Here is a 22,959-nt window from a genome sequence, read left to right on the forward strand (position 1 = left end):
TAAACATTTATAATTGTTATATCTTCTTCTTGGATTGATTCCTTGATCATTATGTAGCGTTCTTCCTTATCGCTTATAACGGTCTTTATTTTAAAGTGTATTTTATCTGGTACGAGTATTTCTACTCCAGCTTTCCTTTTTTTTAAAAAAATAAGTTTATTTATTTTATTATTTTTGGCTGCATTGGGTCTTTGTTGCTGCGTGTGGGCTTTCTCTAGTTGTGGCGAGCAGGGGCTACTCTTCATTGCGGTGCGCGGGCTTCTCATTGCAGTGGCATCTCTTGTTGTGGAGCACGGGCTCTAGGCACATGGGCTTCAGTAGTTGTAGCACATGGGCTCAGTAGTTGTGGCGTATGGGCTTAGTTGCTCCATGGCATGTGGGATCTTCCCGGACCAGGGCATGAACCTGTGTCCCCTGCAGTGGCAGGCGGATTCTTAACCACTGCGCCACCAGGGAAGCCCTCCAACTTTCTTTTGATTTCCATTTGCATGGAATATCTTTTTCCATCCCTTCACTTTCAGTCTGTATGTGTCCCTAGGTCTGAAGTGGGTCTCTTGTAAACAGCATATATATGGGTCTTGTTTTTGTATCCATTCAGCCAGTCTGCGTCTTTTGGTTGGGGCATTTAATCCATTTACAGTCAAGGTTATTATTAGTATATATGTTCCTATTACCATTTTCTTAATTGTTTTGGGTTTGTTTTTTTGGGTCTTTTTCTTCTCTTGTGTTTCCCACCTAGAGAAGTTTCTTTAGCATTTGTTGTAAATCTGGTTTGGTGGTGCTGAATTCTCTTAGCTTTTGCTTGTCTGAAAAGCTTTTGATTTCTCCATCAAATCTGAATGAAATCCTTGCTGTGTAGACTAATCTTGGTTGTACGTTTTTGTCTTTATCACTTTAAGTATATCCTGCCACTCCCTTCTGGCCTGCAGAGTTTCTGCTGAAAAATCAGCTGATAACCTTATGGGGATTCCTTTGTATGTTATTGTTTTTCCCTTGCTGCTTTTAATATTTTTTCTTTGAATTTAATTTTTGTTAGTTTGATTAATATGTGTCTTGGTGTGTTTCTCTTAGGGTTTATCTTGTATGGGACTGTCTGTGCTTCCTGGACTTGGGTGACTCTTTCCTTTCCCATGTTAAGGAAGTTTTCCACTATAATCTCTTCAAATATTTTCTCAGACCCTTTCTTTTTCTCTTCTTCTGGGACCCCTATAATTCAAATGTTGGTGTGTTTAGTGTTGTCCCAGAGGTCTCTGGGATTGTCTACAATTCTTTTCATTCTTTTTCCTTTATTCTGCTCCTTGGCAGTTATTTCCACCATTTTTTTTTCCAGCTCACTAATTCGTTCTTCTCCCTCAGTTATTCTGTTATTGCTTCCTTCTAGAGTATTTTTCATTTCTGTTATTGTGTTGTTCATCTCTGTTTGTTTGTTCTTTAGTTCTTGTAGATCTTTGTTAAACATTTCTTGTATCTTCTCAATCTGTGCTTCCGTTCTATTTCTGAGATTCTGGATCATCTCTACTGTCATTACTATGTATTCTTTTTCAGGTAGATTGCCTATTTCCTCTTCGTTTATTTGGTGTTTTAGGTTTTTACCTTGCTTTTTCACCTGTGACATGTGTTTTTGCCATCCCTTTTTTTTTTTTTTTTTTTGATGAGTGGGATTGTGTTCTTTTCTTACTGGTTGTTTGGCCTGAGGCTTCCAGTGCTGGAGTTTGTAGATGAGGACCTCCAGGAGATCTCACTCTGATGAATATCCCTTGGGGTCTGAGGTTTTCTGTCAGTCCAGTGGGTCGGACTCGGAGCTCTGACCGCAGGAGCTTCGGCCTGACCCCTGGCTCATGGACAAAGATTCAGCAGGCCAAGCAGGGGGGGCAAAAAAAAAAAAAAAAAAGGAGGACAATAACAAAGTAAAAAATAAAATTAGACTAGGAAACTAACATATGTTAGAAAGAATATAAAACTAAAAATATAGATGCAACAACAACTGTAAGGTGAAACAGAACCACAACAGTAAAAAAGAGGAGGAGAAAAAAAAGAAAAAGGTAGAAAAAGCCTTGGCTGTGGAGGGTGGGGCCTAAGCAGGGGTGGGGTTTGGGTGGTGGGCGGGGCCTATGCTTAGGACCCTCAGGGCTGGAAAAGGCCCTGGGGGGTGTGGGGTGTGGGGCTTAGGCTAAATGGAACAGAAAGGGCCCAGGCATGCCTCCCACCTCTGGTCTCAAAGGGCGGGGTGACCCACCTGGGAGCCCAGCAGGCTTCCTGGGCGGGAGTGATCAGGGCCAATGCTCTCCGCCCCTCTCCTACTCCTCCGGTCCTGGAGGTCCCCTCCTGCCTGCCTCTCCTGCTCTCCCCTGGCCTCCCTCCTATGCCTGCAGGACCAGTGTGGTCCCCGGGGTGGGAGTGGGGGGTTTGGAGGGCGGGAGACCCGGCCTGGGAGCCCAGTAGGCTTCCCAGGCCGAGTGGGCAGGGCAAACCCCCTCCACGCCTCCCGCCTGCCTCTCCTGTTCTCTCCCAGCCTCCCACCTATGCCACAGGACCAACGCGACCCGGAGGGGGCCTCTGAGGGCGTAGGACCCAGCCGAGAGCTGGGTAGACTTCCCCGGCCGATTGGGCGGGGGAAATGCTGGGCGCACTCCCCCCTGATCTGAGCCCCCAAGGGTCCCAACAGGCGTGGGAACCCCTCTGCCCTTTCGGCCACCCCTCAGGGGAGCCGGTACTGTCTGGCCTCCACTTCTCCTCCCCACTCTGTCCCCCCAAGTCCTACAAGTTTGCTTGGGTGTTCCTCCCATCTCCTTGGGCATAGAGGTCCCCTACCAGCATCCAGCAGGTGCCCTAGTTGTGGGGAGACATGAACTCCGTGTCTTCCCACACCACCATCTTGACTCCGCCCCCACCCCGAAAAAAATTTGCATAAAGCAATGGATAAATAAAATGGGTAATACATTTAATGGCATACTTGGCAGTTAAAAGAGTGGGCGAGACCTGTTTGAATCTGGATGAAGCTCAAAAATACATGATTTTGTGAAAATAAAACATTGCAAAATGATATGCACAGGGTGATATTTATCTACATGTAAAAATAATATTTATCTACATGTAAAAATAATAAACACTCGGGCTTCCCTGGTGGTGCAGTGGTTGGGAGTCCGCCTGCCGATGCAGGGGATGCGGGTTCGTGCCCCGGTCCGGCAGGATCCCGCGTGCCGCAGAGCGGCTGGGCCCGTGGGCCATGGCCGCTGAGCCTGCGCGTCCGGAGCCTGTGCTCCGCGATGGGAGGGGCCGCAGTGGTGAGAGGCCCGCGTACTGCAGAAAAAAAACAAAAACAAAATAATAAACACTCTGTAGATTTTCAGTGGATATAGTCATATGTAAAATTACATATTAAGGATATTATACCAATCTTGTAGTTGCGGTTACTTTGGTGCCAGGGAGGTGGTGGGTGTTGAAGGAATGGGGATGAGTGGATGAGGAGGAGGGCTTCAGCGTGATCTATAACAGCTGTTCAAAAGTGTGGTCCGAGGATCCATAAAAATCCCCGTGACCCCTTCAGGAGTTCTTCGGAGTCAAACTATTTTCATAATAGCATGAAGATGTCATTTGCCTATTTCATGGTGTTGACATTTGCACTGATGGTGCAAAACCAATGGTGTGTAGAACTATGGGGTCCTTAGCAGGAATCAGAGAGTCATCATTGTATCCCGGGCTGCCACTCATTTGAAGTGAAAAAATAAACCTGCCAGTTTCACTTAAGATTGACCCGAGGAAGTGGTAAAAAAATTATTAATTTTATTAGATCTTGGCCTCTGTGTTCATTTAAAAAATATTCTAAGGGCTGAAGTATATATGAAGTATCTTTGCTGCATTCGCGATATGATGGTTGTCTTGAGTTAAAGCACTAGTGTGTTTGAGTTGAGAGTGCAATTAATCCATTATTTTTCACGGAACACCATTTTTGTTTGCAAGAATGACTGACAAACTGTGCCTATTCAGACTAGGGTATTTGGCAGATATTTTCCTGAAAATGAACAAAACGAGCCTGTTACTTCAAGGAAAACAAGTGACAGTTATTTGTTTCCCATGATAAAAGTACAAGTTTTCAAGCAAAAATTAGAATTTTGGAAAACTTGTTTCTGCCACCATGAACTTGACAGCTTCTCGACACTTAAGAAGTTTTCTGATGAGACTGGTAGTCAGCAAACAGGATTTTTAAAAAATTTTAATTTTATATTGGGGAATAGTTGATTTTCAATGTTGTGTTAGTTTCAGTCGTACAGCAAAGTGATTCAGTTATGCATATACATATATCTATTCTTTTTCAGATTGTTTTCCCATATAGGTTATTGCAGAATATTGAGTAGAGTCACCTGTGCTATACAGTAAGTCCTTGTTGATTATCTATTTTATGTATAGTAGTGTGTATATGTTAATACCAACCTCCTAATTTATCCCTCCTCCCACCCCACCATTCCCCTTTGGTAACCATAAGTTTGTTTTCTCTGTCTGTAAATCTTTCTGATTTGCAAATAAGTTCATTTATATCTTTTTTTTTCTACATTCTACATATAAATGATATACGATATTTGTCTTTCTCTTTCTGACTTATTTCAATTAGTATGATAATCTCTAGGTCCATTCATGTTGCTGCAAATGGCATTATTTCATTTTTTTTATGGTTGAGTAATATTCCTTTGTATATGTACCATATCTTCTGTATCCATTCATCTGTCAATAGACACTTAGGTTGCTTCCATGTCTTGGCTATTGTAAATAGTGCTGCAGTGAACATTGGGGTGCATGTATCTTTTCGAATTATGGAACAAACAGGATTGTATGATATTGTGTAATAAAACAAGCCAACCTTTGGAAGATCTGCATAAGCCAGTGAACCAATATTTTGCAAAAGACCAATGCATTTTGTTACAAGATCATTTTATTCGTTTTTCTGCATTTTCAACTCTAAAAAAACTGTTTGCTGTAAGGTGTTTATCTTAAAATAAACCTAGATTACTAGAACTAAAGTTATTTAGGTGGTGGGACAGCAATTCACAATATATATAGCTTATAGCCCCAAAGAACTTGTACTTATCTTTCTCTCCCAATTATGTTATACTTTATCTTCCTTTTCCCCCAGCTTTCTCCTTTCCCATTTCCCTCTTTTTTCCCCATGCCCCCAAGTCAAAATGACAAATGAAGCCAACAGTTTTTGATGTTGCCCGTGTGGGTGTGTGTTTGTGATGGATTGGAGGGTATCAAATAATTGTTGTTTTTGTTTATTTTCCATATGTTTCCGTTAATACAGTCCCTTTCCTCTGTCTTGCTATTAAGAGAGAAACTTGGAAGTCAGAGAAAAGACATTTGAGTGTGGATCCTTTGTCCCAAATGTCTTAGTTAGAGGCATTTGGAGGTAATATATGGAGATCTTTTGAAATAAGCAAGAAAAGAGGCAAATATATCTCTAGAAGAATAAGACCAAGGTTATTGTTTCTCAAGGAGTGGGGCCAGCATCAAAGTAGCGGGAGAACATACATCCTTCATATTGCCTAGCTGGGAGTCCTGAGAAGGGTAATGAATTCTTGTGGTCCCAAGTCATGTTAGTTAGCCTTCTGGTGTTTTAGGGAGAAACTGGTCGCAGCGTGGCAGGTATAATCGAAGCATCCACGATCCCCTGCCTCCTCCTAACTCAGAACTGAAGCCCACCGCCTCTCCCCCACCGAGGGGAGTCAGCAGAAGCGCAAGCTTGAGTTCATCCCCGTGAGCTTATCGTGATTGTCATTTGGGCCCAAGCACGACAAAGTCAACCTTCTGGGCAGGACCCATGTCTGAAGCAGCATCTCCAGCCACTTCTCAGGGACCTATTTTGTTGCCCTTGTGGTGTTAATATCTGCCACAATTGATGTCTGTTGAACACTTACTGTGCACCTGAGTGCGAATCGTTTTCTTTCTTTCTACAACATTGCTCTGAGGTTATCATCCTGTGGCCAGGGATTGGCTGGCTTCCTGCCGTTGGGCACACAGCTAAACTCGATTTCCCAAACTCCTTGGCAGTTAAGCCTGGTGGTAGGACTGAGTCTTTGGTCAAAGACTTGCTAGTGAAGGAAGGTCTCGTGTGTTGCTTTCCGGCCTGGCCTGCATACCACCCGCACATCTCTGACCCTTTGTGTTCTTTTCTCCTCTATCTTGTGAAGACAAGCACGGTGATGTTGGGATATAAACTGGAAGGCGTCTGGCTTTTGAATCATATCTTGGAGGTCAACCACTGCTCGGTAACACCCGGTTTGGACTTCAAGAGAACAAAAATAAACTTTTATTGTGTTAAGCCAGTGAGATTTTTGGGGTTTACATACAGCAGCTTGTGTTCCTCACACGAATACTCATCCCCATTTTAGACGTGAAAAACCTGAGCCTTGGAACATTTTGTTTGTCCACAGTCTCACAACTAGCAAGTAGATCTGTGTAAGCTTGAATTATGTATGTTTATTTCTTTGGGAGTGAAGTGGCAAGAATCTCAGTCAGGTAGTAGTTGGAAGTATGTATGTGTGTATGAGAGGGTAGCGTACAGTTCCACCAGTGTTTTGGGCTGTGTGGTTCCCAAGATCCCTCTTGATCTCAAGCAAGAATGAGAAACGTGAGTTTCAGGACCATCCTGTTCCCTAGTCAAGGGATCGAGGGCTCCACCATGTACTTCTGCTTCTAAGCATTGCTGAGCAAGAAGCAGTGACCCCCCAAGTGACTGAAACTTCACCCCCAGTGTGGCTGCTGCCATGTGGCTGACTGACAAGATCCCAGCCCTTATCTGGGCTGCAGAGGGCCTGGCCACGATGATGCCGACCTACGGGGGAATGTAACTCTGTAAGATGTCAGCTTTCCCAGGGATATCAGTTTCGGGAGGCTGGCAGGATGTGGAGGGAAAACAATCTCAGGCTGGCTTCCCTTGCTCAGGGCGATACCTCCCCTCCCCCATCATGTGGAATTTCCACTGGAGCAGGCAGAAAACAAGCCACCCCCCACCGCTGCACTTCTCAGCCAATGTACCAAGGCCGGCTGACCTTCTTCCTCATAACTGCATCCCCAGAGAACTGCCTGTTGATGAAGCCCATGCAGTGGTGGGGTTCATGTCTGTCTCCCAAGCACACACCCATCCTGCTACTGTTTGTGAATTCAGGAACTAACTGTTAGAATGTTGGTGCTCAAACAGAGCAGTTATTTGGGCCCATGCGCCCATTTGAGGGTTGTCTTAGTTTTCTGACTGAGGCCAGAGAGAAGTGACTTGATGGAGGTTGTATAACTTTTTTTTTTTTGAGGTCATATAACTTGCTGGTGGCATATTTGAGCCCCTACTAGATGCTGAGCATTACCTCGTATTGTGTTGCCAACAGACTCCGAGACTTTAAGGCTTTGGTGCAAGAAATTTATTGGATAACGCGAGCACACGGGTAAGGGAGTGAAAGAGGCAGGACTGGGCAGAAGGACTTGAACTGTGATTTAGTTGCAGCAGAGACACCAGTTGATCCCACGGGGAGCAGTGAAACTGAGGTGGCCCTTCAGAGATGTTCCAAATTGAGGCAAGAGGGTTGAGAGTTTGTACTCCCTGCCTGGACCAGTCGTGGCATGCTGGCTGCCCCCAGGGAGGGGTCATGACCTCAGGTGAGGCAGCTCCCTTTGGCAGAGGGCAGTTTCCAGGGAGGGGCTGTGTCATGAGCTGGGGGAATGAGTGTCCCAGTCCTGGGTCCCACAGGGAATCTGGATGGAAGACCCCAGCACTTGCTATACTCGTTTACATGCACAATAATGCTGAGGTTTAAGATAACAGAAATTGAAGTTTAGGAAAAAGGTGTCACTGAGGTCACATAGCCACTAAGTGAATTAGAAAAATTTAGGTCTCTGGTTTCAGACTTTCAGCTTGAAAGCTCAAAGTGGCTGAAAGGCACGACAGAGGACAGACAAGGTTGATCTTGAGACTGGGGGACTTCCAGTGCAGGGAAGTGGCCCTAGTGGGATGCCTGGCCAGGGCTGGGTTGACCCCTGAAGCGTGTGCTGGATGGAGGGGGAGAGAAAAGTTGGTGGGGCCAGGGGCAGAGGAGGGGAAGAACTTGGCAACAGGGGCAAAGGATAGGAGGAGAAAGCTTGGTGCTGGATTCCAGAAAGCCTGGGCTCCCAGGAAGGGCTAAGGAAGTCCTGTAAACACTGAAGTCCCATTTCCCTGCTGGTTTTTTTTTTTTTTTAACGTCTTTATTGGAGTATAATTGCTTTACAATGGTGTGTTAGTTTCTGCTGTATAACAAAGTGAATCAGCTATATGTATACATATATCCCCATATCCCCTCCCTCTTGCATCTCCCTCCCCCACTCCCTATCCCACCCCTCTAGGTGGTCACAAAGCACCTAGCTATCTCCCTGTGCTATGCCGCCACTTCCCACTAGCTGTCTGTTTTACATTTGGTAGTGTATGTATGTCAGTGCCACTCTGTCACTTCATCCCAGCTTACCCTTCCCCCTCCCCATGTCGAGGCCTTGGGGGCAGCAGTGGGTGAGGTGGAGAGGAGGGGCCACCCTACTAGTTCCGAGGCCTGAAGGAGGGCACCTCCTCCCCAACCAGCAGACCCTCGTGCCCCTCCCCCCGCCTCTGGGATGTAAATGCCTTAGGTGATTGGTAATATATGAGCAGGTGGTCCTAATACCTGGGAGGCATATATTCTACCAGGAAAAATTGTGAAAGACTTTGAAATGGGCCTAAAAGACTACTGGGTGTGTTGTCTGATGCACCCTTCCTGGTTATCTGCACCTTTCATTGCCTTTGAGCTATTTTGTAACTCTGTCTTGGGTGGAAAACTGATAGTAATGCAAATGACTCTTGCCCATAGAAATGCAAATGAATTTTGTCCAGTGGAGACGCAGTTGGTTATCTCAGGGTGGATATTGACTAGTTTTGCATTTATTTATAAATTCCTTTCAGCATTCCGGATTGCCTTGTTAATGTATGCTCTTGAATGCTCCTTTGATCTGGTTGTAACACCTTACTGGTTCTCTTATCAAAGAGTTAAATAAACCTTTGACACGTGCTCATTTTAAAAAAAAAGGAAAAATAAATCCAGGTCCCCTTTCTCTCAACCGAGTTGCCCTAAAACCAGGGAACGTTAAGCTGTACTCTGCAGAGCCCTCTTAGAGCCCACAGGAAGGGAGCTACACTGAGAGGACCGAAGGGACTCAGCACCCTCATGCCAATCAGAGAAGCTCTGCTTTGGTCTACTTTTGTCGCCCCCCCCTCACCCCCCAGACACACGGGGTGGGGGGACATCCACATAACATTTCATTGGAACCAAGATGTTATGGGTTGAATTCCTTCCCCCACCCCGTACCCCTCCCTGACCCCAGCCAAAGATGTTTAAGTGCTAATACCCAGTACCTGTGAATGTGACCTTATTTGGAAATAGCGGTTTTTGCAGATGGTCAAGTTGGGATGATGTCATTAGGGTGGGCCTTAATCCAGTATGACTGTGTTTTTATAAAAAAGGGGGAATTCGGACACAGGGAGGGACACACACACGGGGGAACACCATGTGAAAAAGAAGACAGAGATCGGGATGATGCACTTATAAGCTGAGGAATGTCAGGTATTTCCAGCAAACCACCAGGAGGGTGAGAGGAGCAGAAGATGTCCTCCCTCACAGCCCTCAGAGTGAACCAGCCCTGCGCCACCTTGATCTTGGACTTCTAGCCTCCAGAAATATGAGGCAATAAGTCTCCGTTGTTTAAGCCACTCAGTTTGTGGAACTTTGTTATGGCAGCCCCAGGAAACAAATACACCAGGCTTCCACAGCTGCATGCGGTGTAAACCACTGGATTTTGGCTCGCTAACCCTCTCTTCACCATGAGAAGTGGAATTAGGACTGCAGAGTGTTACAAGGCTTCAGGTACCTTAAATACAGCCACCATTCAAGTGGGGAGGCATCCCATCTTTTTGATTGTAAATCTTCTCCAGGACAATGTAAAATCCAAAATAGCACGCCCAGCTGCAATTGGACATTGTGTAATTACAGTTCTCCTGTTTGTTGTAGGCAAAAGCAGAGACCCTCCCAGTGTCTGAACAAAAGGGACAGACCGTTGCCTGAATGGCACCCAGTTCCTGCATCCTCAGTTTCCCAATCAGAACCATCATTGGTTGCACTTAATTAAGCTGTCTTCCCAGCCTCCTGGCATCCGACAGGTTCCCATCGTAATTACTAAGGTTTCCAAGCAGGGCTGGCTTTCCTGCGCCTCTGCACGCTCTCCTGGCAGGCAGGGGTGGTTTGGACTGTGATGAGATCTTGGCTTTTCCCGCAGCATATACTGGAATAAACACTGATTGATTTTGAATATTATTTTAGCGAAACCTTGGTTTATCCAATTTTTCAGCAAGAATTTGACTACCAAAGAGAACACACCCAGGGCTTGAAGGGGGAGTGACCCACGTGCCTTGCAAGGGGGTCTCCGGCAGTTCTCTAGGTTGCTGGGGGCAGTTGGTGACGGGGCAAGTGGGTAGTGAACCTGGGGAATCAACCTCATGGTTCTCTTGGGCTGAAGTTGTCTGCTGGTCAATTCTCCTCTCTGCTTAGTGATCCACTTGGTGCCTATCAGAAGCCCTTGCCTCGCCTGCATTCCCCAGATTGATTAAGCATTTTCCTCTGATGGAGATCTGATCAGGTGTTTTCCTACAAAGGTTCAAGTCGATGCCCCAAGCTGGTTGATGAGGAGGGCGACAGAGGTGAAACAGGAATAGAGAATGATGATTCTGCTCTGCATCTTCCTTGCTTATTACAGTGAACTTGGCACAGCTTCCCTACGATGATCAGACCTCATTTCCCACCCTCCCTCTCTTTTTTTCCTCCCATAGTCTTCTCTTTAGGTTTAGAGTTTTCCACTTCATCTACACCCTCCCCATAGGAAAAAACCCACACAGTCCCATCCTGTGTCCTGTGAATCTGACACCTTGGTCTTTAGCTGGAAGTTAATGAAGACTCCTCAGGGTGCCCCGGGGTGTGTCTTGTGTGAGTTCTTTCATTGAGTCCTTTTGTCGCTTCTGATGTTCTGCCCATGGACTTCTCTCTTGCCTTCAGAGGAGTCTCCTGGTCCCTTGCGACTTCATAAAGTGGTTTGTCACCTCTGCCGTGTCTGTGAGTGTCCACAGTGACATCCACAGCAAGCAGTCAGCCTCCTAAGGCTGCCAGAGCTGCCAACTCTCCAGATATACCTTGCGTTGTCACTGCACTGCCTGGTGTCGTCAATTCTGGGCACCATTCAAGAGGAGGATTCCTCCCCAATATGTGCCATGCTTTGCCTGTGGTCTCATTTTCAGTTCAGGTTTCCACTACAAAGCAAATACGTGCTGGGCTGGCTCAGCCCCAAGCCCACCCCAAGGCCAATGCCAGCACACAGGGGACAGGCTAGTGACGTCTTCTTGTTGGGGTCTGGAGCCTTGTCTGTGGAGTCCTGTGACTGCAGGGATAAGGTGAACTGAAATGACAGAGAGCCCTGGCTCCATTGTGGACCTGTCTCCATCGCGTGGCTGCTCTTCTCATGACAAAAGAGGTCATATACAAGGTGTTTGCTTTTCCTGGTACAAAGCACAAGCTATTCTTTGAGCCCTTCTGACACTGCAGACTTAATGGTGCCTGTTGCCTGGTGGCTGCTTGTAAATGTTTATCCAGAAATTCACAAGGCCAAATATGTCTCGTCAATTGTGTTCTCAGAGCAGAAACTTCCATGGCGTTTCTCCTGTTAACTACGAAGCTTCCAGAACAGATAGACCTATCTCTAAGTGAATTGAGCAGAAGCAGTAGGTTAGACTGGCAAAGCCAAAATCACAGTTCAAGAAGCCATCCAACAGGAACTGATGTGTTTTGGGGGGAGCTGGAGAGCTACTCTGAATGAGATTTTCTCCTGTGTTAAAAATCATTCCTTTAGCAAAGTTAACTAATGAAACCTAATCACTGTAATAAAATACACAAGCAAAGAAACAAAAAATCATTCCTGACCTACTGTACAGCATGGGGAACTCTACTCAATATTCTGTAATAACCTACATGGGAAAAGAATCTGAAAAAGAATGGATATATGTATATGTATAATTGAATCACTTTGCTGTACACCTGAAACTAACACAACATTGGACCATCAAAGCTGAGCCTAGCCTGCCTTAAACATGCTCAGAACACTTGCATTAGCCCACAGTTGGGCAGAATCACCTAACACAAAGCCTCTTTTATAATAAAGTTTTGAATATCTCATGTAATTTCCTGAATACTACGCCCAAAGTGAAAAACAGAACGGTTGTATGGCTATAGAATGGTTGTAAAGTGCATCAGATGTTTACTCTTGTGATCACGTGGCTGACTGGGAGCTGAGGCTCGCTGCTGCTGCCCAGCATCACGAGGAAGGATTGTACCATATATCACTAGCCCAAGAGAAGATCAAAATCCAGAGTCCATTTTCTACTGAGAGGAGAAAAGGTTGTTTCACACCATTGTAAAGTTGAAAAATTGTTAATGGAACAGTCATTTGAATGGCGTTGCTAATGCATAGTGGTCAATGTCCCATCAGAAGACAGAAACTACAGCTGTTCTTATATTTTTTTAAAACACCAACCTGGTCCTGGTGGGTGGAGTATGGGGTCTCCCAGAAAGGGAAGCTGGATGTGGCCGGAGCCCTGAGGGTGCACTTTGACACTTTAGGTATGTGTATGTGTGAATAGGTCTGGGTCCAGGTGTAGGGGCAGGAAGAAGATGAACGGGATTTGAAACAGACCAGCATCATGGTGCAGACGTCTCCTTCCCTCTCGCCAGGTCAGTATGTGGTGTTTCCAGCCTCCATCTGATGCCCCAGGCAGCCCTTCGCAGCTCCTGCATGGCGTGCGGGGCTCCAGTCTATCTTCTCTTTTTGCAAGAACGTGAGGCTTTGCTGTTTGTCCCTGAGTTTCTCAACCACTTGAGTCCAGGTCCAGCTCTTATCCTTCCGTGAACCACTTGGCTTTAGTTTTTGCCCCTGAGTTGAGCTGTGCATATCTCCCCTTTATCATGTCTGTGGATTTTCTTTCTTGCTTTCCAATTAATCTAGGTATGTAATAAAGTTCCTTATTTGGGTGGGTGGGGGACTTGTGTGGTGTTTTACCCTGGATTTTTACGTACTTGTGGCTGAGGTGGGTAGGTCATTCCGTGACAGGTGAGTTTGTCGTGGTGACCTAAGTGCCCTGGAGAGTTCTGACAGGGTGAGAGTGAGAGAGAGGTACAAAGGGTATGTGAAGATGTTTGGCTGGGGACTAAGAATGTTGTCTTCTATCTGCCCCTGGTAATGATTTGAATTGTTTTAAATTACTCTTGTTCATCTGTGGTTTATTTTATTATAATTCCGCAGACAAATGGAGTCACACGGTCTCCAGTTATATTTGAAATATGACTTCAGGTTTCTAATGATGGTGATTGTGAATTTATTCATCTCAGTGCTTGCCGTATAGTAGATCCTTAATCCATATCTGTGGAGCAGGTGTATGTACAAGTAAATGAATGAATGGGTGACAGTTTACTAGGACAAAAATCTTACAATTGGGGTCTTCCATCCTCAATAATTTGACAGCTCTGATGACTTGAGGAGGTGCTGTGACATTGACCAGCAGCCGCAAATTAAGTTAATAAACAATGGCTTTCCTGACAGAGGGGGACACATGGGAAATGTGAAAAGCAAAACTAGAAAGAGAATGCTTGAAGGAAAACATTTCTCCAAGGAAGCGACAAATTGAAGGTGACTTTAAAAAATAAAAGGAAAGGCATTGATGACCTTATGGTAGAAAGGCTTTATTGTCTCTGTGGAGAAAAATCAATGAGAATTTTAGAGTGAAAAGAGAGGACTCGTGGGTTTCTCAGCTCACGCTTTGTACCAGGTGTAGTGGCGGCTTTGCCTCAGGGGAAGCTTTTATAGCCTCAGGAGGAAGGAGGCTTCCAGGAGCAGGGCACAGTCCTGATGGGCTGAATGGCGGGAACAGGAAACTGACTCAGAAAGGATTTATACTTTGGTGATGTAGGGAAAGGAAAGTGGACCCAGTAAGAGAGATCATTGGTTCAAAAAAGGAGGAAGAACTTGATAATCACATTAAGTTGATGAGAACAAGTAGCAGAGAGGCAGGTGTGAGAACAGAAGCTAAATCAATGGCAGTTATCGGTGACATGGGATCAGAGAGGAAGCCCCGGACAATGGGCAAATAATACTGAACCACACTTGGGAGGAGAGTGGGGACAGGAAGCTTGGGAGGAGGAGACCCCAGGGTGCATAAAAGGAGGAGAGTGATAGGGTCACAGCTTGGCCCTGAGGCTGTGGACAAAGAAGGCAGAATGATTCCGATCTGTTCCTCCATCCTCTCTCTTTTAAGGATATGGTATTCCAACTGGAAAGAGTAGAACAAAGAGCATGTAGAAGGGAACTGCAACCAAATACCGGTTAAGGAAACAGGGAGAACCAGGCCCAGATGAACTATATTCCAGAGATTCAAAGAGCTAGAGCTGTATGAAGCTGTTGTCAATAATCTATGAGTAATTATAGAAAATAGGTGTTGTCCAGCAGATTGGAGTTGAGTTGTCCTACTCCATTTGGGATGCTACAACAAAATACCACAGGCTGAGTGGCTTACAAACAACAAAAAATTATTTCTCACCGTTCTAGAGGCTGGGAATCCAAGATGAAGGTGGCAGCAGATTGAGTGTCTGGTGAGGACCCTCTTCCGAGTTCATAGATGGCTATTTTCACTGTGTCCTCACGTGGCCGAAGGGGACAAAGAACTCTCTGGAGTCTCTTTTATAAGGGTATTAATCCCTTTCATGAGGCTCTACCCTCATTACCTAATCACCTCCCAGAAGCCTTGCCTCCAAATACCGTCATATTGGGGATTAGGTTTCAACATAGAATTTTGGGGGAACACAAATGTTTAGTCTATAGCATGAGTTAACACAATTTTCAGCAAGCCACCACTGGCCCATATGGAGCCTTTGTGTGGTTTAGCAAAAGGCACCTCTTCCTCAAGATACTTTGCTTCCACCTGTTGGAAAATTATAACAATACAATTTTTAAAGAATAGGACACTTTATGGCCTTCTGCCAGAACAATTTTTACAATTTTTGATGCTCAAAGTTACAGTATCTACCTTGTATGTGGTCCCTCCTTATATGTGACACTCTTAAGCATATATCACCTGTACCCCTTGCACAGTCTCTGATTTCTGGAGAGAAAAATGGTAGGTTACAGAAATTATAGAACAGGAGCATGGTATGATCCTTGGAAAAATTGAAGGACACTCAACTATTTTACTTTGGAACATTTAGAAAATAATGTGGTGATCAGTAGAACTCATCAGGAATGTTGATTAATGGAGAAAAGGTAATTTGATAGACTAGTCTGTTAAAATTATATTTAATAGGGAGAACTTGTACATAACCCTTGAGTCTGAAAATAGCGCCACAAGTGTAGGATGGGGGAAAGACGTAGTTTAACAGAAGCATGTGTGAAAAGAATCTGCCGGGAATCTCAACATAAATAACTGATGAGAAGCGATCCCTATACGAAATTTTGGGGTCCTAGGCCCCATCAGTAAACGTATTAGAACGACAGAGATTAGGGCCCCTTTCTATTTTTTCAGCTCACACCAGGATTTTACATTGGGTTCTGGGTTCCACACATGAAGGCAGATATACCTAAACTGGAAGAAATTCAAATGTTTGCCTAGGAAAGTGAGAAAAAATGGAAAATACGCTGTTTGTGTAGCAGTCTAAGGAATTGGTGGCATTAGCTGTGAGATAGGAAAAATTACTTGTAATTTATAACTTTCCCATTGAACGGCTGTGGTTGAACATTCTTTTGTTTGCTGAAAGCAAGTCTTCCTGGGAATAATAACTTTGGCATTCTGGGATTCTAGAATAAAGCTAGAGACCAAACAGAGGGCAGTCAAGGGGAAAGATTTTTGGGAGGAAGCATGTGCAGGATGGCAACCAGTGGGGAGTGAAAGCCTCTCTCCAGCACATCAGTAAAATCTTTGGTAAAGTTTATGTTGCTCACTGTGGGTTGTGGAAGGTATTTGTTGCTGCAGGCAGGCTGGGATGAAGTGTTGAGTCCTGCTTCAAGGTGGGCTAGGTCACCTTGGAAAAGAGAATTTTCATAGGGAAGGTTACGGTTGCGAAAGGCTGTAAATTGAAAAAATTAGTAGCAGTTGCTTTCTTAACTCTCTTTTAATCTACAACAATTCCCCTCCACCCCCTTTGTCAGACCATTCATTTGTGCAAGTCATATGGTCATTTCTCCTGCAGAATTTCCTCCATTCTGGACTTGGCTAGTTGCTTCTTGTGGAGTTTAACTTGTTTTTCTATCCCTCTACCTCCCATACTTTCTCTAGACCTGTAGCTATGTCTGGAGACTTGATTAGATTCAGGTTCAATTATTTTGGCAAGAGTAATTTATACATTTTGCTGTATACTACCTATACCTCACATTGATGCATGCCATGTTCCATTCTTTTCCATTTTTGTGTGATGCTAAGATGATCAGTAGGTTTAAGAGTTGTCAGTCTGATCCATCCGTTAAAAATTTCCCATCAACTCAATGATTTAACATCCACCAATGATTGTTGTCTAGATGCATTCTTTCATTAGGGGTTGCAAGGTGGTCTTTTAAATTCTATCATGCCTTCTGCACGTATTATCTGAAGTTATCCTATAAAGAACAACTTACTCATCAACTATTTGGTTATGCTGAAATACAGTCATAGAGGAAAATCAAGATAAATGCTCAATTCTTGCCTTTTATCAACTTTCAGAATAGTGAGTTGATATCCTAGCAACCTCTGAAAGTGACTAATGCTTATTATTGTTGTTATTTTAAATGATTGTATAACCCAGGCAGTACTCTTAGATGATTTCCTTCTTCCTCTAATTCTTGACAGACATTCCCTGGGGTGGTGCAATCGTTGTTCACCACATTTCCACTGTTTATTCCTTCATAAAGAAGTTCAGGTCTTATTGAGAGTGTTAAATGAGATGATGTGTTTAAGGCTCTTAACACAGGACCTGGCAGGTAGTAAGCGTTAGAAATATGGAAACTGTTATTATGAAAAGATTCTTGAAGCAGACTTTCACCTCATCGATCCACCCAGACAAATGAGAATCCCTGCCAAACATCAGTACCTCCTCCCTGCCAGACCCTTGGGGATTCAGCCTGCTCAGTCCTGCATCAGAATTCAGTGGTAGCTTGATTCATCAGAACATCAGGCAGCTGGGCCCTTTAAGCCTGTCCCGAAGAGAAGGTACTTCTCCCCACTTCCTATATCACTGATAGTGTTTCTTTTTTTTTTGCGGTACGCGGGCCTCTCACTGTTGTGGCCTCTCCCGTTGAGGAGCACAGGCTCAGTGGCCATGGCTCACGAGCCCAGCCGCTCCGCGGCATGTGGGATCTTCCCGGACCGGGGCACGAACCCGTGTCCCCTGCATCGGCAGGTGGACTCTCAACCACTGCGCCACCAGGGAAGCCCGATAGTGTTTCTTAATGCTGAAGTTATTTATCTTATCTTTCTTTCTTTCAACATATATGTTTTGGTGGACTTTTGCATGAAAATGAAAGCTATTTCTCATGGTTGTGGCATTCTTGCCCCTCCTGACTCACTCTCCATCCTTTACCGTGCTCCGTGCCAGGAGGCTGTCTTCATCAGTGGGCTTCTCTGCCCTCTGGCTTCTGGTTGGGCTGTGCCAATGGCAGGCACAGGCAGGGGACTTGGAGTGAGGTGATGTTTTTTTAAGCAGCTCCCTCCCTGCCAGGTTACTGTATATGGCTGTAGCCCTACTGTGGGCTGCAGCTCCTGTATGGCAGCTCTTTTCATATGTTCTCTCTAGTTTCTGGCATGTGCTCATTCTCCATCAGGTAACAGCCCCCCAGCATTTCAAGGCACCAGGTAGAGCACCATCCATTGGTTGCTTTTCCCCTTGACTTTGTAAATAGTACCTTTATTAAACTCTGCTGAAATTTCCCAATGTAAGTGTGCAAACTGTGTCCTGCTGAGTGGTAGGTACAAAATTGTTTATGTTAGTAAAAGATCAGAAACAACCTAAAATAATCACAAATTATAGGGGATTAGTTTACCAAATTATGGTGTAGCTATACGACACAAGAATATGTAGCCATCTGAATTCAAGTTTCTGAAAATATACTTAATGACAAACGAAAATGCTCATGGTATAGTATTCAGGATCACCCAATTTTATAAAATAAAGTGTGTGTCTATGTGTGTGAGTACGTAGAAAAAGGATTAAGTTCCTTTAACTTAACATTAAGTTCTGTGTAGGATTGTGGTTGATTTTAACTAAATTCATGCTTCTTAACGTTTCCCAAATTAAAAAATAAAAAGGTAGAGTTTTGTAAGAATAAAATCAACACATTTCATTATTTCTATATTATTTAAATCAGTTTTCTACTTAATGTCATGAATGGCAATTATAGCAATACCAAAAGAATTACTTTGGGGCAGATGTTTTTTCCTATTCATATATTGTTTTGATGTTTGTAATCTGCTTTAAATTACTTCAGCATAGAGGTGTGTGTGTGTGAATATGTTTGTGTGTGTGTGTGTGTGTGTGTGTGTGTGTGTGTGTTACTCTGAGCTGCTCTCTAGGGGCTGTCAGTTGCCCTAATCAACAATTCACACCCTAGGAGTGATCAGCTAGCACTTAATCAGAAAGGCCAGGCCCTAAAGGCAGCTGCTACAGCATTTGTCTATATCTCAATCACCACCAGAGACTTTATTAGTCAACATAATGAATGTCAGAAATGAGTTTTCATGGATGAAATTTATGTCTTGTTAATCTGCATAACAGATGTTAGGAGTAGGCTCTTCTCAGTGACATTAAAGGGTCTCCAGCTATGTGAGTTGGCTATCGGCTAGCATACTTTAGAGACGGCTGCCACCCTTGCAAGTCTTACAGCCTGATCCCTTGGGGATGGCACCTGAGGTCTGGTCCTTACTTAAGCAGTTCTATGTTGATGCAGAGTGGAATGATTCTGGTTGCTTTCTGTGGACAATTAGGGCGACAGAATCCTGCCTCTGGAACATTGTGACATCTGCCTCTGGCTAATGTTCCATGCAAGGTGGAATCAGAGCATCTAAAAACCAAAAGAGGTTATTTGATCTGTTTTGTGCTTACTTACTATTAAAGTTTGTTTAGTTGGTATCTGTCCATGTGGCAGAATTTGATCTGAGACTTGCTTTCATAAAAACCTGGTAGCAAGGGTGTGGAGGTGAGCTACTTTTTGGTTTGGCCAAGACAAGAACCTGAGAGTCTTGGATGACCAAAGGAGCATTACATCCATTTGCAACATAGAGAACTTGGACTCCAAGGCATGTGTTGGAATACGGTGAGTTACAAAGACCTACTTGAGGATGGAATTAGGATAAAATACTCTTTGGCCAGTTGAAATACCTAAAGAGTAGGCAGCAGAATATGTTCCCCCAAAGCCAAACAGTTTGTGTATTGCTGTCCATTGTGCCCTCTGCCTTCGTAGTCCTGGGACTCACCTGCTCCTAAGACCAGGATGTTGCAGGTAGAGAACAGATCAGAGCCCCGGAAGGTGGGCATGACCCTCCCAGGTCAGAGGAGGAGGAGAATGGTTATGAAAATAATTTCAGGACTGAAAGAGAAATAGTGGTCCCTTCCAAGCACCTTTGGGTATCTCCAGGAGACAGCACATAGATGTAAGTCACCCAAGGCCTCAATGCCTCTCCAGGTTAAGAAATAAGGCATCAGTAGTTGTGGGCATGTTGAATGTATTTGCCTACTGAGATTGCGTAGGATTTCTCAGAGTCATCTACAGTCTCTCTACCTTTGTAAAGTGCATCAATTATGAATTCAAATATAAATAGTATTTTCATTTACTAAAATTCCACTGTTCTAAACCTATTGAGGCAGCTGGATAATGTTGCCTATATAACTAAATGAGGTTAATTCATTTAGTATTTGATGATATATTTTATGGGCTAGCTTAACCCGATAAACCTTTTAGATGCAGTTCTGTTCCAAAAGGCATCAAGTGACCAGCTTATTGAATAAGCAGGACTTTACTTTTTTTTTTAATATATAAATAAATAAATAAATTTATGGCTGCATTGGGTCTTCGTTGCCGCATGCCGGCTTTCTCTAGCTGCAGCGAGCAGGGGCTACTCTTTGTTGCAGTGCGTGGGCTTCTTATAGCGGTGGCTTCTCTTGTTGTGGAGCATGGGCTCTAGGTGTGTGGGCTTCAGTAGTTTTCGCACTTCGGCTCAGTAGTTGTGGCTCGTGGGCTCTAGAGCGCAGGCTCAGTAGTTGTGGTGCATGGGCTTAGTTGCTCTGCAGCATGTGGGATCTTCCCGGACCAGGGCTCGAACCCATGTCCCCTGCATTGGCAGGCAGATTTTCAACCACTGTGCCACCAGGGAAGCCCAGGACTACTTTTTCTCTAAACTTCTCTTGTTGACTTGTCTTCCCCTTCCCCCGGATGAAAGTCTGGGCAGTTCCCATAGCTTTTCCAATCACTCACTCGCAAGTTAACACATTGTCTAATTAGTAAGTCCAGTCTGGTTGAATAGCAAACTTCAATCTTCCATCCCATTTAAAGTCTCTCCTCTCCCACAGTGTGGACCCTTGTCAGGTGGAGACTACCAGTGGGGAAGGAGGCGTGGTTGGATTCTTCACTATTCCTCACTCTTCTACTCCTTCTCCTCGACTCTGCAGCTTTGGCTTCTCCAGGGTTAGAGCTAGAGAGGGAGAGGAGGAAGAGGCAGAAGATGCCTGCCTTGACTTACAAGGTGGATCACAATGTACTTGTAATCTACATTGGTGCCCTCTGGGCGGAGCCAGTGGACAAAGGCCAATTCCTCCTCTATAGGGCTTTCTCTTGGGTTCGTTGGAGCTATCCTTCCTGGGACCCTCCTATTTTGGTTACTTGGTGTGGCACTTTCCTGGACAGTCCCTGACCCTCGGTGGCTCCCTCCACACCCCTTCTGGGGGGATCACCTAACCTTCCTCCCTTCTGAGGGATCCATATCTAACACCTGGGATGCATGTATGCATCTTTGCCCCTCCACACTCTTCAAGTGTGGGCCAATTGCAATGCAGCCCTCTTAACTGTACCACCAATGGCCTCTCCAGCCAGCCAGCCTCTCACATTTTGACAATTTCAGATATAGGTCAGCTCCGGACTCTGTCTTCCAATCACCAGAGTATATCTATCAAACTCTGAGACTTGAAACCCATCCTCCTATGGCTTTAGGTGAGAACAACTTCCCCCTTCCTTCCCATTTCCCAGTGGGAACGGAGGGGAAATGCCACAGCACACCAAGTCTTTTTCTTAAAAAACTCCCCACTTCCCAATCTCTGTGACAAATCCCTAAACCTGTCCCAGTGTGAGGAGTGAAGGACTGCAGAGCCTGCCTCACGTTTCTAAGCTCATCCTACATAGGTGGTCTTGTCCTATTGTACTCAGCTGCAAGGAGAGGGAAAGGCATGTTTAACATCCCGTAACTCCAACTACCCACAACCAGAGGCAGTTCTATTGAAAATGAAACATTCCAGAGGAGTCATGATAATTAAGACTTCTACTGCAGTAGAAGTAAGCGGGTCATGCCTGCTCTCAAAATCTACCAGGACAACATCATCACATTCACTGTGAGTCAGTCTGAAGAATTTGGAGACTTCAGTCACGAACATTAACTACTTAGTGTTACTTAGCTTTGGGAAAGTCCCTAGAGACCTCCATTTTGCATCAACTGCCAACTGGTTTCTGTCCGTATTCCAGGCAAAGTTGGAGCTACACCAACCATCTCCAGATTCTCTCTATCTCGCTGAGACCCATATCAGGACGGAACAGGCAGCTCATGGAATAGTCTTCATAGGACTATGATCTAATTCCGTGGGTTTCATTGAAGGTCAGTATAATGAGCAACCATTTACAATTTCCTTTTAGCCATACTAGAAACGTCAGGAAAAAAGCAAATCTAATGGAGAAATTACCAACTACCTTTAATCTTCCATGTTCAATCTTCACAACATGGAAGTTGTGAGGTAAAACTGGAAATTCTAGAGAAAGAAAGTAGAGTCCAGAAACACCAACACTGCCTTACAACTCCTGTGACAGCAAGAGAAATGTGTTACAGGGGACACAACAGAAAATTACAGGTCATTGTTCTGCCTCATTTGGGGACAAATCCTATTGCAAATAGCTAGCAGAACAAATTTTCTGGAAATTGTAATAATTGCATCTGGGCCAGAATGGAAGAAGAAACAATTGGGACTATTTCATTTAAATGCCAAGAACAAGAACAATTTTAATAGCAGTAAAAAGTAGCCTCTGACTAAAACATTCTCCCTGTTCCCCCAGCGTCCCTCAAAATCTTCACAGTCTAGAGCAGTGTTTCTCAACCTTTTATTCATTATAACCCAATAAGGAGCTTTTTCAGATATTTTTTTCCTCATCTCCTCCTCCCATGAAAATTTAATACCATAAACATAATCTAATTATGTTTATGTAAATATAAAAGTATATGTATACTTACCATCTATATCTATATCTACATCTATATCTATGTGTGTGTTTTATACATAAAAAGAGTAAGATTTTTTCACCTATATTAATTTCCCAGGACTGCCATAAGAAAGTACCATAAACTTGGTGACTTAACACAGATTTATTCTTTTATGGATCTGAAGACTAGAAGTCCAAAATCCAAGTGTTGACAGGGCCGTGTTCCTCCTGAGGATCTAGAGGAGACTCCTTCCTTTCTGCTTCAGCTCTGGTAGCCCCAGGCATGCCCTGGCTTGTGGTTGCATAACTGCAATCTCTGCCTGAGTCTTCACATGGCCTTCCTCTCTCTGTGTCTGTCCTCTTCTATCTCTTATAAGGACACTCTCATTGGATTGGAGTCCACCCTCATTC

At 44.4% G+C, this 22,959-nt stretch overlaps 1 protein-coding gene across 3 annotated transcripts in view; it reads left to right on the plus strand.

Moving 5' to 3' along the window:
- PALM2AKAP2 (PALM2 and AKAP2 fusion) overlaps window positions 1-22,959 on the plus strand; it is a 619,204-nt gene that overhangs the window by 45,804 nt on the left and 550,441 nt on the right. The window contains exon 3 of one of the 3 annotated variants that reach the window (XM_079926224.1): window positions 4,317-4,373. The exons of 1 other annotated variant lie outside the window; for it this stretch is intronic. The gene's annotated coding sequence lies outside the window, so the exon portion shown is untranslated. Of the gene's footprint in view, window positions 1-4,316; window positions 4,374-21,696; window positions 21,953-22,959 lie in introns of those variants that run through there. One more of the 3 variants, XM_079926226.1, reaches the window with a different exon arrangement.

The sequence above is a fragment of the Stenella coeruleoalba genome (genome assembly GCF_951394435.1).
Source record: "Stenella coeruleoalba genome assembly, chromosome: 7".
NCBI lineage: Eukaryota > Metazoa > Chordata > Mammalia > Artiodactyla > Delphinidae > Stenella > Stenella coeruleoalba.